This window comes from Phascolarctos cinereus, unplaced genomic scaffold (assembly GCF_003287225.1).
Source record: "Phascolarctos cinereus isolate Bilbo 61053 unplaced genomic scaffold, phaCin_HiC Scaffold_1;HRSCAF=81, whole genome shotgun sequence".
NCBI classification, from domain to species: Eukaryota; Metazoa; Chordata; class Mammalia; order Diprotodontia; family Phascolarctidae; genus Phascolarctos; species Phascolarctos cinereus.
In genome coordinates this window covers 226,353,991-226,372,092 of record NW_027555514.1, presented here as the reverse complement: position 1 = coordinate 226,372,092, position 18,102 = coordinate 226,353,991, and the positions used below count along the sequence as shown (strand labels likewise).

General features: G+C 36.8%; 1 protein-coding gene across 3 annotated transcripts in view; it reads left to right on the top strand.

The window, feature by feature from the left end:
- TAFA2 (TAFA chemokine like family member 2) overlaps nucleotides 1–18,102 on the top strand; it is a 550,698-nt gene that overhangs the window by 520,150 nt on the left and 12,446 nt on the right. For 2 of the 3 annotated variants that reach the window (XR_002325239.2, XR_002325240.2), the window contains exon 6: nucleotides 15,734–15,973. The exons of the other annotated variant lie outside the window; for it this stretch is intronic. The gene's annotated coding sequence lies outside the window, so the exon portion shown is untranslated. The remainder of the gene's footprint in view (nucleotides 1–15,733; nucleotides 15,974–18,102) is intronic. 3 annotated transcript variants of the gene reach the window in all.

Sequence of the window (18,102 nt, the reverse complement as noted above, 5' to 3'; positions counted from 1 at the left end):
AGAACCAATGTTTTCATTTTGTATAGTTTTAGATTTCCTTCAACCATTGTATGTCCCAGGTGCACTGACTCTATTATCCTTAACAAGAAGTTTCTTAGTTGGTCTCTTTTATAAAATACAGTTCTTTTGCTTTTTCTTCATTGAACTTTCAGATCTCTAGGGCAGGGAACTCTCTAATCCCCCAAAGTTCCTGTTTAAAAATAATGATTTTCACAGAGAGGAAAAAAAAACAGGTTACTTTCATTTTTCCTTTACTCCCAATAAATGAATGAGAATCAGTACCTAAGATGAATTAACGAATCTCTTCTATGCAGAAAAATGAGCCAAAACGTTGCCATCTTTACAGTGCAGGAACTATGAGCATTGCATAGTCAGATATAATCTTCATTCTTCACAGGTAAACAGTATTTATGAAAAGTGAAAATTTACTCATTTTCCATCAGTCCTTTCTATGACATTGTTTTCCCTTTACAAAACCAGGACATTAAAGTCACAGAATTCACATATTCATTGACCTCTTCGTCTTGTAAACTTGTAGCTCCTGTTAAGATCAGCTCAGTTGCTTCTTCCTAAATGATGCTCCTTTAGATTCCCTCACCTGAACCTCTCCCTCCCATTGTTAGTGATGAGATCTACCCTTCATGGAATTTATTTGTATTTACTTTGGATATACTTCATATTCACTTGAATGGGTACATGTTATATCTTTCAAATAGAATGGAAGCTCCTTGAGGGAGGGGGCAGTTTTGTTATTGTCCTTTTATTCATAGTGACTAACACAGTGCCTTGCACATAGTAGACATGTACTAAATGCTTGCAGTGTTGATTTTTTTTAAAGTGCCTGTCGTGTGCATATCTCCATGCTAGTACTGTCTAGATGACAAAATTTAGATAAGAGGCTGGCTTTGCCTTCCCAGAACCTACAGTATAACAAGGGAGGTAAGATACAAACACAGATAGTACTATAGTGTAAAATGTTCCATAAGTGTATAAACAAAGTACAATTAGGTTCAAAAGGCAAGATCATGACTGAGAGATTGAGGAAAGCGCAATATGGCAGGTGGCCTTTGGATAGGCTTTTTTTAAAAGACTGATTGGGTCTTCCTGTCTCACCCAGATTATAAGTGCCAGGACCACTCTCACCACCCAAATGGCACTTGGTTGGGCATAGGAGCTTCGGCCTACTCCATTTCTGATTTGTGCCAGTTTGCCCTTCCTAAGACAACCTAGTGCCTCATCCCTTTCCCTTACCATGTTAATTTATTAATTAATGTGGACGCCAGATCGGTGGTAGCTCAGAACTGTTCAGCTCAAGAGATCCACCAGCCCTAGCTGTCCTGGTAGCAAGGATTGCAAGTGTGAACCAGTTTGTCTGGCTTTGGTAGGGCTTCAAAAGGTTGGCCGAGAATTCAGCAGTGGGGATCTGGAAAGGACCTTAGAGATAATTTTTCCCAACCACCAAGGAATTTTATAGAACTCAATGACATTTACTTTTTTTACTTTATCAATATACATCTTTGCAACTGAGTTATTTGCAAAAAAGATGAATTTAGCAATACCAACCTCCATCTCTTTAATGATCTTAGGTTTACAAAGTGTTTCCTGACAACAGCCCTCTATGATTATACTAGTGTTATTGTCCCCACTTTACAGATAGGGAAATTAAGGCTGAACAAAGTCAAGTGATCTGCTGAGACTTGAACCCTGATTTCTCCCAGCTCCTGGCCCAGCACCCATTGTGCTACCACATTGCTTCACAAAATAGTAAGGGTGATAAATTTCTCCATTCCAATGCAGGGTAACCTTGAAATCTCTTGAGTTATCTTTATGTACTCATTATAAAACAGAGATGTAATAGTTGCTTTGTGGATATGTACCTCTAGCCATCCTCATTAATTCTGTCTCCTATATCAGTTGTTACCTTCTCTGATACCAGGACTCAGTAATTCAGTGCCATCAGGGAGGCTCCTGGTTTGACCTTGAGCAAAGTCACTTAACCTTTGTTTGCCTTAGTTTCTTCAGCTGTAAAATGGGGATAATAATAGCATCTGTCTCTTAGGGTTGTGAAAATTAAATGAGACAATATTTGTAAAGTGCGTAGTATAGTGCCTGTCACAAAATAAGCACTCTATAAATGCTAGCTATTATTACTGTTATTATTAGCATAGGCAAGGGAGAAAGGGAGATACAGAAAAGGAAAGGGAAATAAAGAAGAGTCAGAGGATAGAAGAAAAGGGAGAAAGATGGAGAAGAGAAGTGTTCAAAAGGAAAGTGGTCCCAATTAATTCACTTGCCACAACATGGCCTCAGTTTTCTATTCTTCTGTTAAATGCCACATTAAATCTTTTTTCGACTATGGTTGTGCATTATATAAGAATTTCCCAATCACTGCTATATATAGCACTGGGCTTAGAATCTGGATTTGGACTGGAGTCTTGATTGGCATTTATTCAATGTGTGACCTTGAGCAAGTTAGTTCTCTTCTCCAGATGCCAATTTCCTCATCTGTAAGATGAAGGGGTTAATTTAAATGGTTTGTAGGTTTTTCTCTAGGTGTAACATTATATAATTCTTTGAATAATGTCATCCCTACTTCAACATCCATTCCCTTTGTTCTCTTGGCCTCTTTTCCAATGGAATACAAAACAGAATCCTGATCAATTAGGCCAGAATATCTCCATACTCATTAGAGGCTTCAGACCCTGATGTCTTCATAGGGTCTACTCTTCCATGGAAGTAATTGCTAGGCTTAGTGACAAGGCAATAAAAGATGGAGTAAAAGACTATACTGAATACAGACTTTCAGATTTTAATTTTATGGTTTCCTCACGAACCTAAGAAATAAAATGAACAAAACCTTGTAAAGATGAACTTCATGAAAGAGAAAATTCATAGTGAACAACTTTGGCTTAATTTCTAGTAAGTAAAGTTCATTTAACTCAGCAAAATCATAATTATAGTACAGAATATACTTTTAAAAAAATTCCATCAGTGGTTTTGATTAATAATTTTATCACCAAATCACATGGAGGAGACTTCAGTGACCACGTTTAACCTCCTTATTTTACAGACAAGGACACCTAAGCCCAGATAGGTTACGTGATTTATCCAGGGTTCCACAAGTAATAAATAATAAGTAATAAATATCCACAAGTAATAAGTAATAGGATTTAAATACTGACCTTGACACATGACCCAGTATTATTTCCACTGTACCATGTTGTTTCTTTATTGTAATAAGTATGAATGGAGCTTTTGAACTTTTGAAACACGTATTGTAGGTAGGCTTCAGATTCAGGAATGAGAAGGATACTTTTGGAAAAACAATTTGAAAAAAAAAAAGATAAATAATATAAATCAATCTGAAGAATAGCCAAGTCCCTGAGGTCAGAATAAGGCATCATGAAGAGACACTGGTAGAAGACCTGAATTATTCAGAGTTGTTGTTTTGGCCCTCTGTTAAGATGGAAGTGAGCTGTCTGGGCCTATGCATTCAGAAAACATTATTTACCAAAGTAGCATGTCTAATCTAGTATTTCTAATTAGAAGAGCTACTTACTTAGATGATAACAATTTTACAGTCCTAGGAGTGTATAGTTGTGTGGCACTTCCAGGAAAGAGAAGCTATTTTAGAAATTATCAGAAAGGGTATATTTTCCAAATTTGGCCCTAGTTTGTATGGTTAAAAATGGAGAGTAAGCAGCACATGCATGCCTTTATAAGCCTACATAAAATTAGGTGGTCTGTGATTGAGCCAGGTGCTAATGTGTACGTAATACTCTGTATACTATATTTGTAGCCTTGTAATAGACCGAAAGTGAGTGCAGAGTTGGAAAGAAAGTTTAATTAGTTTAGTTTGGTTAAATGTGGCATGCATTGGCCATATTACTTAGAAAATTTCATGGACAATTTCCAGGGTTTCTCTTACATATGGACACCCTAAATGCTGTTTTTTATGAGGACCAGGAGAGTCCAAGATGCCTCATGAAATTATTTTCCCTGTCAGCTGGCTAATGCCTGAAATTTCATTTGAGACTCATTCCTTTAGCTCAAAACTCTAATTTATGTGAAAACACAAGGATCCAAGGATGCAGCAATACAATTGTCTACCTTTAGTCACTCAAATGACTGACTGATTGGTTGAATGGGTAATAATGCATTTGCCCATTTTCAGTCATTTGGGCAGAATTAATAGAAATATAGGGAGTAGGAGTAGATCTGTGATTTTATTATTATAGGGAGCCTTGTGGTTGAAGAAACTATCACTACCAATTGAGGTTGTCTCCTCTGCCACTTACAGTCTTAAAGACTTGCTGAGAGTACCAGCTTTCTCAGAGTCACCCTGCCAGTATGTGTCAGATGAAGACTTTGAAACCAGGTCTTCTCGGCTCTGAGGCCTGCTCTTTATCCATATTACACCACCCTGTCTCAGTCTAAAATAGGGAAAGTGATCATCTCATTATACTCTGTGTCAGTCAGACTCTCTTCATCTGGAATAGTGTTCTAAGTTTTGGCCACCACAATTTAAGACAGTCTTGACAGGTTAGAGGTATCTACAAGTTCACTAAAATGGTAAGGACTTTATAAACCGTATCATAAGGGAAGCTGTTGAACACAGAAAGGAAATTTAATTTGAAGAAGAAAACACTGATAACTTTTGTTATCGGGAGGGTACAGTTAGACCTAAGGAATCAAAATTATAGTGACTGATTTTGCTTTAGGATGTTAAAAAACCAAACCAAAACATTTATTTTTTAAAAATTATAGTTGTCCAATAAGTGACTTCTCTTTTGAAGTAGTTCCTTCCCATTGTAAATATTAAAGTGAAATCTGTGAAAAAAAATTATTATATCAATTGGACAATTGAACTGGGTGATTTCCAAGTTCCCTTCCACTTCCAAGATTCTCTGAATCTGTGATTTATAACTTAGTGTGCATAAATTGCATCTAACAATGAATATATTTGCCTAATGACTTGCAAACCTAATGAAAAAGGCTTTACAATAAAAAGGATGGGAGAGGGAAAAAGTTGCCTATGTATATCCACCAACTTAGAAATCATACAGAATGGCTGCAGTGAGGAAAGAAGAAAAGCAGTTGAGACACGCAGTTCACAGAAGATAAAATCCAAGAAAAAAAGCAGCAGTCAAACGCATGGCCTCAATGTCTATCTATATACAAAGGTCCAAAGTTTAGGCAATAAACCAGAAGAACTAACAATAAAGACACAAGCAGGGAAATTTAACCTAAGTATTGATGAGACTCGATGAGGTGAACTCCATATGTGGAACATGACTGGGTCTGGCTATATCTTATTCCAAGAAGTAAGATAGTTAAAAGGGCAATGTTCAAATATTAAGCAAGCATGAAATTGGATGAAGATCAATAGAGATTTTGTCAGTAGAACATACTAGAGACCACCTGGACAGAAAGAAGAAATAGATCATTTTAGGAAAGAGATCATAAACCTAGTTCAGAGGCATAACAGAGTAATTATGAGGGGTTTCAATTATCTAGATATCTATTGGAGCTCTTTCCCTGCCCAAAACAGAGCAGTTACTTCTTGCTTTGTCCTCCATCCTTAAAGAGGACCATGACATCAGGGAGGTGATGCCATGACATGCAAGTGAATTGGATTTAAGTGAGGGAGGGATGTGCAAAGTTGCCAACCTCACTTTCTCCTCCAGGGCCATCTGAGTCCAGTGGCCAGATATAGATAGGACAACTGGACATGACCCAGGATGCAGTAGGGGATCTTGGCCTTCTCAAGCTGAGGTCTTTGACAGGACTCAGTTTGACTTAGGAACCGCCCATTCAGTGATTAAAGCTTAATAAGAAATGAAGCAGAGAATGGCCTCTTTACCTAGTTAAAAAAAAAATCAATATGAGAAGGGAAGACCCTCAGGGTTTCTGGCCAAAACAGGAAGAATTGCTATCTACATTCATTCTGAGCCAATCAGGGCCCAAACAATGACGAAGTAGGGCTTGGCCTGGGATGTCTTGTTAGCCAATCAATGAGAGTCAGAGTGATTTGGGGTTAAGGCTGATCTTTGAGAAAGAAAAAAAAGTTTCAGAGATTAAAATTTACAGTCCCCTTAGGCAGAGCACCCACAGGTAAGGCTGTGAGACCTAGGTCTAAAGCAGAAGTGTCAATCCCAAAACAGATTAAAATGTAATTAGGAAATATTTAAGAAAATAAAAATCCAATAAAACATAGATAATGTTAATCTATGGTTTTCTCAGTCAATATGTGGTCTTCAGGGATCTTTATGTATGGTTTAGTGGCTCCTGTTTCTATTTGAGTTTGATAGCACTGGTCTATAAGCAACCACCTTGTCTATGTAAGCCTCAAGTCCAAGCAAAGTAGACATATGGCTACTTTTGGTCCTTGATATGTTTCAGTTCATTTCTCCAAGGGGCACATCTCTTGGGCATGTGTAGCTGCACATGGACGTGTAATGCCATATCCAGGGATCTCCATCCCTCATATGACACACCAAAAATTGTCTTGGTCTCTGTTTTTACACCTGGAGGAACTCTGCTCCTAAGATTCTTTTTAACTCACTACCATTTCAAGATTGAGGCTGTAGAAGGATTGGGCCATCATGGTTGATTAAGACTGTGAAAAGGGGACTGGTTTAATAGATGTGTTTAGAAGATACACACACACACACACACACACACACACACACACACACACACACACCAGGTAATCAAAGATGAATATAAAAACATGGCAGATGGGACAGCTACCCCTGAAGTCAGGAGGACCTGAGTTCAAATCTGGCCTCAGACCAAACACTTGACACTTACTAGCTGCGTGACCCTGGGCAAGTCACTTAATCCCAATTGCCTAAAAACCAACCAAACAAAAACAAAACAAAACAAAAAAAACATGGAAGAGGCCTGCAAAACTAAGTAGTATCAGGAGTAATAATGTTTAGAATGAACCAAGACTTTAAAATGACAGAAACAAAGTGGGGTCTCTACTGCTTTTTGTGGTAGAGGAGTGTCAAAGAGGACTACACTTTGAGGTAGATGATAACTGAATGATAATTAAAGAATAACTGAAAACAGAGAGTAGGCAAAGTCGCTCAATTCTTTAACTTCTGGTTGGCTTCCTTGCCAAGGAGCATCATCTTTGCACTAGAAATGTCAGGTAAATAAATTTCTGAGATAAGTAAGGAGATAGGAAAGGCATGTAGCTGCCCTTGATGAATTCACTTCACTTGGTTTTGATGAAATCCATGCTAGGGTACAAAAAGAATTGGCAGATATAATTGTAGAGCTACTACTAGTGATATTTGAAAGGCTTGGAGAAACAAAAAGTTATTTAGAGGGTGGGGAGGAGAAGGAAGGTGAAGGTAACAAACATTTATAAAGAACCTACTATGTGTCAGGCAGTGTGCTAAGTGCTTTATAAATATTATCTCATTTGATCTTCATAGCAGCCATGGGAGGGAGGTGCTATTATCTTTATTTTACAGATGAGGAAAGTAGGGCAGAGGTTTTTCTTTTGTTTCTCGTCAAGGGTCACAACTAATAAACATCTGATGCTGAATTTGAACCCAAGTCTTCTCAACTGGTGGTCCAGATCTTTATCCGCTGTGCAATGTTGCTGGATTTCTAACCTAGTAGTTTTAATCAAAAGAATTGTCTTTTCAGTTGGTGGTAATTTACAACTCTGGGATTACATGTCTTGACACTGGTCAGGTAGCACTTCCAGGAAGTACATGCCTCAGGATCTGTTGAGTTTTCCTTCTTTAAAGGTCTTCAAGCAGAGGCTGAATAATCACTTGGTGGTTATAGTATACTGGGAATTTTGGGGGGCATATAGATTGGACTAGTTGCCTACTGATATGCGTTGTAAATCTTAAAGTTTTAGACTCTGTAATTTTAAATCCTTTACTACATAAGAATTTGATAAGAGGGAGGGGAAGCACTAGGTGTCTGAATAGGAAACAACAAAAAAACTTTTGGAAAGTTTTTCCTTAAATTGAGCCAAATTCTGCCTCTGTGTAATTACAGCCCACTCTTCCTACCCTCTTTTATAAAAAACAAGGCTAATCCTCTTCTATATGATGACCATATATGCATATATATGTACACACATTTTATATATATATATATATATATATATATGTGTGTGTGTGTGTACACACATTATATATATGCACACACATATATCTATATCTATATCTATCTATCATCTATCTATCTATCTATCTATCTATCTATCTATCTATCTATCTACGTAGTAGACAGATAGATGAAATAGTGGATAGTGCACTGGGCCTGGAGTCAGAAAGATCTGAGTTCAAATCCAGCTTCAGACACATTCTAGCTCTTTGACCCTGTACAAGTCACTTAACATTTGTCTTTCACAGTTTCCTTATCTTTAAAATGAGGATAATTATAGACCGACCTTCCCAGTCACTTAACCACTTTCTGTGTCAGTTTACTTATCTGTCAAGTAGGGATAATAATGGCCACTACCTTCCATGGTTGTTTTGAGGGCAAAATGAGATCGTTGTAAAGTATTTTGTGAATGTAAAAGCAATATAGAAATGGTAGCTATTACTATAATTATACTTTAAGACTGTTATTATGTTACCTTAAAGATAATTTCTTCAAGCAAAATATTATCTACTTCTTCAATTGATCTTCACACTGTATGGTTTCTAGTCTTTTCACCCCTCCAGTGATGTTCATTGGAATATTATTCAATCTCTTTACAATGAGAGAGTTAGAACCAAATCAAAAAGTTTAGATATGATCTGACCAGGCCACAGTATAACAGAACTATGATTTCCCTTGTTCTGAATATGATTTCTATATTAATATAGCCTAAGATTTTGTCAGCTTTTTTATCTGCCATGTTGTATTGTTGACTAATATTGAGCTTAGAATTTATGAAAATCCCTGTTTTTTCACATAAAATGTTTAGCTGCATTCTTTTGGGGATGGGAAGAATCTAATTTATAACACCTAGTGACAAGTAATCTTTCTGTCCAGTTGGACCAGTGTGAGTGAGATGATCAGTTCCTCTAGTCTGCAAAGTTTGCACAATAGTGATATGCTTCTGTTTTACTTAGCAGATAAATTACATAATATACAAACTTAGATGCTACTGGTTCCACTTTTCTTTAATGATACCTTCAAGGATACCAGTTCCGTAGCTATCAGATCCAAGTAGGGGGAGACATGGCTGATTTTTGCCCCCTGATATGTGTCGCTTCATTTCCTGAGGGGGCACATCTCCTGGGCATATAGCTGAATATGGTACCATGATATATGGTACCACATCCACAGAGTAGAATCACCAAGACTGTCTTGGTTTCCTTGCTATTATACCTTGAGTGACCCTGTTTCTCCAGCTTTAAATTTACTTCCACTTTAAGGTCTAGGATTTGGAGGGATGGAGCCATCACAGTTGGTTGAGATTGTGAAAATGGGCTGGCCTGCCCTGTGTTCTGCTTTGCAGTTTATAACATACATCACACATATGGGGCTTATGTCTTCATATGGGAACTCCTTTCACATTCACACTTATCTCTATGCAGCAATCTTCCTGCAACAAACTCAGAATTACAAAAAGGAAACAAAATCATCACCGATATTTGACATAATAATTTAACAGTGGACAAAACATGTATGTCATTACTTTAGGGGTATACTTCTTATAGTTATATCATACATATGATAATTCATAGTGACCTACACCTTTGGACTAGCATTTTGCCACCAATAAATGTCTACCCCATAAGTCTTAAATTAACTCATTCTAATTACCTTGACAAAAAATATGTTTATATTTGTGAGATGAATTTCCAGTATCAACATGAAACTTTATCTTATCAGGAGTATTTGTTTATGTTATAACTAAACTGTGGCAATAAGCTAATGTTCTGTGAGTGGTACATTAGTACAGACAGGCCGTTCCCAACCTAATAATTTATTTATTGTACAGATAAACATTAAGGGCTGCTAGTTCTCATTAGGGAGTGATAGCACATCCAAAAATGCTTTTTGGAAAACCTCAAAGGGGAAATGTGAACATGATGATTTACCCTTCTGGCAACTCTATTTTCTGGGGTGTGGCTACGATATTAATACATGTTAATACACATATACAGATGCATGAACACACAGAAATAAGTGTAGGCATAATTTCAATGCTAACCAAAAATCATTACTTTGGAATCCTCACTCTTAAATATTGGTGGGTTTTAAGTAGCCCAGGAATGATGGGATAGATGCTGTTTAAACTACTAAATTTTATTCCATTACAATCTGCAAAGTAGCCCACCATAATCTGTTCTTTTTTTTTTTTTTTACAGCATTTCTACTGCTACAGAAAAATATCGGCTAATTTAAAATGGAATTTTATACTTATTAATATTTAAATAAGAGCAACGAATCTGTATCTACTTAATAGGATTAACATAACTCCATTTCAAGAAGCCACATTTATTGTGGCAAAAATTACACATTCCATAACTCTTCCAAACCTATGTTAATCCCAAATTGTGATAATTCATTGATGCTATTTAAAATGAAAGCACTCAGCATGCTAGTCTTCTTTTCAATGTGTACTTATTAAAACCAACTAAATAAATTAAGCACTTGGGCAAGGGCAGGTTAATATTTTTTTCCCCCTTAGTTCAATGTTATCTGTATAGTACAGTTAGGTCTTGATTACTGTGAATAAGGAATGTCGTGAAATGATGGTACTATTTGAACTTACACAACATATTTACTGTTGGCTGGAACCAATTACCATATTTTATATAGTTATAACTTCAAACAGTATAAATTTGAATACATAGGGCCCTTTCATGGGATCTGTCATTTGCACCAACTGGGACCTAGCTATAGAGACTTAGCATGTGCCTATTGAATTGGATGCATGATTTTAAATTGATTTCAAAATCTGTATTATTTTTTTATTTTAAATTAAATTAAATTTTAAAATCTAGATTATTTTATGTAAAGAATTGGGGCCCAGGGTTAAATTTGATTAGATTATTTTCATTCTCTACCCTCCCCAAAACTTCTGGCATTTAAAAAATTAATATTTTGTGTTAATTAACAGTACTAATTATTTTTTCTTTTGAATGTCATATACTATATGTGGCAAAGTCAGCTATTCTTTGGAATGTCATTTAGGGTGATTTAAGGACATAAAAACCCTAAATTGAAATTAAGAAAAATTTCATTATCTAAACTAACTCATTAAAATTTATTTAAGATATGTGATACTTTTTGAATATTAATTATTCTCAATAGAGGAAGTGGAAGGAGTGCCGGGCCTGGAGTCAGGAAAGCCTGAGTTCAAATCTGGCCTCAGACACATACTAGCTGTGTGACCCTTGGCAAGTCATCTCTGTGTGCCTCAGTTTCCTCAACTGTAAAATGGGCATAATTAACAACACTTACCTCCCAGGTGAGAATCAAATGAGATAACACATGTAAAAACAAGGACACAGTACGTGGCACATAGTAGGCATTATATAAATGCCTATTCTCATCCCCTTTATCTTTTATTCCATTAAACTAAATGGGCACAAAGTAAACAGTGAGGCAGATGATATTTACATAATTCAGCAATTAATTAGCAGTGAAAATAATTCCCAGTTAAACAGTAAATGAATCAGACAATGTATTTTGAAAATAGTTTGTTATATATATGTACATATTTAAGTATACAATATACCTAGGAGATAAATGTGTGCTTTTTATTATGGCCATATACTGTAATCTTCATAGCCTTTAGCACTTTAGTAGAATTTGAACTTTATAAGTTAAAGATGTTACCTACGTGAGGAATATTATTATTTCAAAGAAAAATGGAAATAAATTCATAGTTTATGAAAGAGTAAGTATTTAAACTTTAAGCATATTCCACTCCCATTTCTGGTACTTAACACCTGTTTGCCTTAAGACAAGTCATATAATCTCTTTGGGCCTCAGTTTCAACATCTATAAAATTAAAGACTTAGAAAGGAAGGGAATAAGCATTATGCCTACTGTATTCCAGGCACTGTGCTAAGCATTGTACACATATTATCTCATTTGCTCTTATAACAGCCCTACAGGGTAGCTGTTGTTATTGTCCTTGTTTTACAGTTGATTGTGGAAACTTAGTAAAAGAGAGGTTAAGTGACTTGCCCAGGGTCACACAGCTAATAAATGTCTGAAACTGGATTTGAACTCAGGTCTTTCAGGCTCCAGGCATCGTGCTCTATTTCCTGGGACAGCTAACTATGTCAGCTATATCTATACATACACCCATGCATCCATAGATATACATACATGTGTACATACCTAGAAATACACATATACATATATTATATATGAATATACATAAATATACACATATGTGCATATTAAGAGATCAGAGCCTAGAACCTTGAGATCTTCTTTATAATTTACAAAGTTGGAGGAGGAAGAGGACAGCCAAGGCAGTATAATGTTCTAGAAACAAGAGTAGAGTTATCAAAGGCGAGGACGTACATATGCAGCAATGCCTTTTTGTATGCAAAATTGGGATTATATTTTGCTGTGTATAGCATCAGTCTTATCAATCTTTGGGGGGAAGGAGAGAGACAGACAGACAGAGAAAAAGATTGAGAAGCAGAGAGAGACACAGAGAGACAGAGACAGACAGACAAACACAGAAAGAGAGACGGGGGAGAGAGACAGGGAGACAGACAGAGAGAAAGATAGAGAAGCAGAGAGAGACACAGAGAGACAGAGACAGACAGACAAACACAGAGAGAGAGACGGGGGTAGACAGACAGGGAGACAGACAGACAGACAGAGAGAAAGATAGAGAAGCAGAGACACGAAGAGACAGAAGACAAACACAGAAAGAGAGACAGGGGGAGACAGACAGAGAGAGAGAGAGAGAGAGAGAGAGAGAGAGAGAGAGAGAGAGAGAGAGAGAGAGATTTGTAACTGTAAATATTCAGATATTCAGTATGAGGATGGGGGTGCTCTCATTTTTGAGTTGTACCAACCTTAAATGTATTTGTCAGGTGCATTTCATTGCAGCAAGTTTAGTCTGGGATATCTTAGCTGCCTTGAGAAATCATATTGAACAGGAGAAGGACAGTTGTCTCTACTAAATATTCCAGGCAAAACCCTTCCTGGAGGGTAGGAGCACATTTAAAAAAATGAAGCTAATTTCTAACTGAAATGTTAGCTGTAATATATATGCCAAGATCAACTCTGATCTATGCATTTGGGCATTTCTTACATCCCAAGGGGCTAGCCTAATACTAATTAAAGCATCACACTGTAGCATTATCTTCTCCTTTTATTATTTTCATGAGTTTATCTTATTTGAAAAAATCAGGCCATTTCCAAATGTGAATAAATTTGAATATCAGAGGCTCAAATGTGAATCTGAATGTCAAGACCCATGCAAATCCATAATGTCAAATTTTGAAACCAGAGAATCATGGGAATAATCAAATAAATTAAATATGGAGGAAGTGACCTGTTAGGTCAGCTAATTGCTCCTCTTACTTGTTCAGGGTGAGGCCATACACTTATCTATTTTTTTCCTTCTATTCTTCTTTCCTACCCAGACACTTGTCAGTCTTCCATCTTTCACCCAAGAAACAGGAGTGTGGAACAAACCAACTGTAAAATGAGTGGATTAGACTAGATGACCTTTAACATTCTTTCACTTCTAAATCTGTGAACCTATGATGCTATAATTATTCCTTTACATGACAAAAAGGTATATCTGAGTTCAAAGGATATTTTTCTTGGGAAGATTTTCTGCAAGATAAGTTAGTGCAACGTTATTTGATGAGGGTGAGAGTACAGTTATCCCCCCCCCCCCAATCACGACGTTCCCCATCATGGTTTTGATATATTGTGGGTCAGTATAAGAAATTAAATGACAATTTTTTGGGAGTTTTGCGGAAGCTGCAGATGACACATGACGGCCAGCAGACAACACATAAAAAGTTTAAAAACTCAGAAATGCATAAAATATATGTATAGTATTATGTAATATCAATATATTTTGTCTTTTAATACCATAACAATTCAGGCTTCTTCTCTGGTACAAAGGGAGGGCCAATAAATTTTATGTGGATTTTCCAGACTGTGGGGGTTCTGTGCACCTAACCCATGCAATGAGGAAGGGGTAAAAATGTACTAGCAACTGGAGGCTCAGGGAAGGTTTCATGAAAGGGGTATGACTTCAGAGCTAGGTGGTGCCAGCGTACACAGAGCGCTGGTTCTGGAATCTGGAAGGTCTGAGTTCAAATATGGCCTTAGAGACTTACTGGCTGTGTAATCCTGGGCCAGTCACTTAAACCATGTCTGCCTCAGTTTCCTTATCTGTAAAATGGGGATAATAATAGCACCTTATTCCACAGGCTTGTTGTAAGGATAAAATAAGATAAGATTTGTAAAGTGCTCTTGCAAACTTTAACAAACTATATAAATGATAATGAATAGTGGGTAGGTAGAGAATACAGATACAGATGATAGAGAAGTGTTGTATTTCTTCAGCTGTCCTATGATTTTATTTTATTCTAAAATCCATCAAATTCTTGAGCTTAATATTCAGGTTTAAAAAGCAATATATTCCCAGCTAAATGGTGCAAATATGGAAATAAACCATGTAAGCCACCTTAATAATTGGTTCATCAATGAACTTGGTTTGGAGCAACCACACACATGAAGTAGACTACCTGTAGTAAATAGAAACAATAGAATCTGCTATGCCATGATGTTTTTGCTTCAGCCACATTGCTATCATATTCATTCATTTCAGCATCAATAGAGGAAAGATGGAACAATATAGGATTTGAGGTCAGAGGACTTTGATTCAAATCCCACTCTGTCATTTACTACCTAGGTGACCTTGGGTAACCCTAGGTGATCCTGACACTCTCAGGACCTCAGATTCCTTGCCTGTTAAATGAGGGGTTGTACTAGTTTTCTAAGGTCCTTTCCATCTCTAAATATAGGATCCAATGCAAAATATCTAAAAAGGAAGGAAGAAATTCTTCCAGTAATAAATGCTTATTAGACTTTCCATTATTAAAATTTTTAATCATCTTTTATCTTCAATTTTGTGTAGCAAAGCTTCCTTTATGTTACTTAATTTACACAATCCACATAAGTGCAACCACAATCACCTAGTATTTCTTAGAAGCTCCTCAATTCTATGAAACTTGAATCAATGGTGTTTTGATAACTCTGAGGTCCTTTAGGAAACTGTGAGTGGGCTGCCTCTCAATATCTATATGATGCCACTCTTTTACCATACATGTTCAGTGCAATGTCCCCTCCTGTCTTAGAATTGATGGTATTTATATTCTGTACTATATTCTTTTTCACAATTTTTAACTTTTTTCTCACCAACTCTAAGTAAGGGTCATTGTTATTCTTGTACCAAATGTTATCAAAATTGCTATGTTTTAACCAATGTCTGTGGGTATTTAGGCTTTGCAGATAGTGAAGTAATATTTTGAGATCGACAAAAATTCAGTTGGCCATTTTGCTCTGAAGTATATAAAGAGTTTCCCATGATGTACTTTTGTGGGGTGGGTGGGGTAAAGGACATTATTTTTGCTGGTAAAAAAGAAATACTTTGTCACTTTATACTTGTTTCTCTAAAGTAAAAATGTCCCCTTTCCTCAAGATTTGTTATGTGTAAATAACATTTGAACAGTAGAGTACCTGACATGTGTTTATTCCTTAGGCAAACGTGTAAAACTCTTCAAGTTCCGAATGGAGAAGTAGAAAGAGGAGGTTTCTGCTGTGCCTGATGACAATTTTTGATTATTCCACACACAAAATAACACTCTGGCTCCACGTTATAGCACTAGTTGTGATGAATCCTAGTGTTGGTCGGATTCTAAGGAAGGGCCAGAAGTTTCGTTGAGTCAAAACCACTCCAGAAATGTGCTCCTGTCCTGGTTTATTTCTCACAAAGCAGCAGGTGTGTACACCATCTTCAAAGGATTAACTGTGACATCCTCTTTATCATAGCGCCTGCTAGTGTTCCAGGCACCCCTGCTTTCTAAGGGTCCCGTGGTTCATTTGATGAAGCTTTAGGGAAAGAGGGTCAAAGGGCAAGGAACCCTCTTACTGAGCAAAAAAGGAAATACTTGGCTACCTACAGGGATTCCTTTCTTTGGAAAATTGCTTTACATTTTCTGCTCTGAAAGGAACAGAAGAGGACTGACCTTGCTCTACTCTGTGAACTCAATTGGTCACCAAAAGCCAGTTTGTAATCCTTGGTCCATTCAATTAGACATCTCATACCATCAGTTGCAATTTCTCTGTATCCTGCTTTTTCAAAGGCTAAATAATGGGTGACACAGGCTATAAGGGTGTCTTCCTTGGTCTCTGTCAGTGCTGAAAACATCTATTAACTCAGGAAAATAGTGTGAAATGAATTAAGCCATCTGATTCTCTGCCTTGAATGTGAACATAATCCTCTGGATTTCTATTTAATCTTTGTCAACTAAATGAAGATTGTGTTTTGACCCAATCAAATCCCACAGGCTCAGCTGAGATTTTCCCAACACTAAAACGAATGACTGCACCTCAATATGTAGGCGATTAGAAATTAATAGGACCACAGATTCAGAGCTAAGAGGGTACCTTAGAAGTTATTTAGTCCAACTCTTTCATTTTAAAGATGAAGAAATTGAGGCACAGAGATATTAAATGACTTCCTTAATGTCACTTGAATAATAAGTGACAAAAATGGACTTTGAACCTATTTCCTTTTATTTAAAATCTGGTGCTCTTTGCACTGTACTATACTGCCCCCCATCTAAATTTATAATCCTACATGGAGCTGGCTGAATGGTCCTGGATCCTAGTTAAAACTAGATTGGAAGACGGTTGCCAAGAATTATTTTTATTAACTCAATAGATCATACTCTCTCCAGACATCCAAAGCAGTCGTGTCAATTTGCAAATAGAAAAAAAAAAAAGGCCACTAATCCATACATAAGGATCCCTTCAGGCTGCCTGTTGAGTTAGTTTTAAAATGTGATATCTATGTTTTATGGTATTTTAAAATTTATTTTGTTAAATATTTCCCAATTACATTTTTATCTGGTTCAGCAGCAGCTGAGAATATTGTGGACCCCTTGCTGCATGTTTGACGCCTCTGATCTAAACCAATTCAATGGCATTCAAATTAAATCAATAAGCATTTATTAGCACTGTCCTAGGTTCTAGAGGTACAAAGCTCAAAAGGAAACAATTTCTGTCTGCAGGGACATTCTACTGGACATAACTAAGTAAATAAAAACCATATATTAAGCAGTAAAGCAGCACCTTCTCTTAGCAATCCAAAAAGACTTTTTCTTGGACTTAGTCTCCCTCCTCCCTCCATCTTTTCTTCCTGTTAATGCTATCCTCATTTCTCAGACAAAGTAAGAAGTGGGTTCTTTAGGGGGTATAGCATTTTTGACTAGACATAGAATCTACTTGCAGTGGGGGGAAAAAGATGAGGTGGGGATGTGTCTGGGTGTAGAGATATGATGATGGCAGAAACCTGAAAGAGGCCATCATCTCCCATTTCTCCCCTAAAAATTAGAATTGGATATTTTTTTAAAAAAAAGTAAATCTGCTACCCGATTTATCATGTAAAGTGAATCCCAACTGAATCCTCTCAGAGGCTCTCATTTAAAATGTGAGAAGTGTACTGGTATGCAAAGTCAATATCTGAGAAATTGACCCAGATTCCCTAAAGGGCTTTTGGTTTAGTTATTCTGATGCTTCTGCAAAAGTGTTCTTTAATCCCATCATACTCTGATCCAGTCAGCTTTCTTTGTTCACCGTGAAAAAAAACAGGAGGAACACATAGTGGGGGTCAGAATAGCAGAAGAAAAGCCTCAACTTTCTTCCTCTGACTCCCAGAGGAATTTATGAGCCACAGAGAAAGAGCTTAGGAAAAGTTGTTTTGCTAATATTGAAAGTCATCCAAAGAGAATCAGTTCCTCTGCTCTAGAGGGCATGAATGTGCCTAAGTGGTGATGCAAATTGTCATCTGCTTTCATGACTCATGCAGAAGAGTTGGTGGTGGGCATGCTGTACTACTGCTTTCAA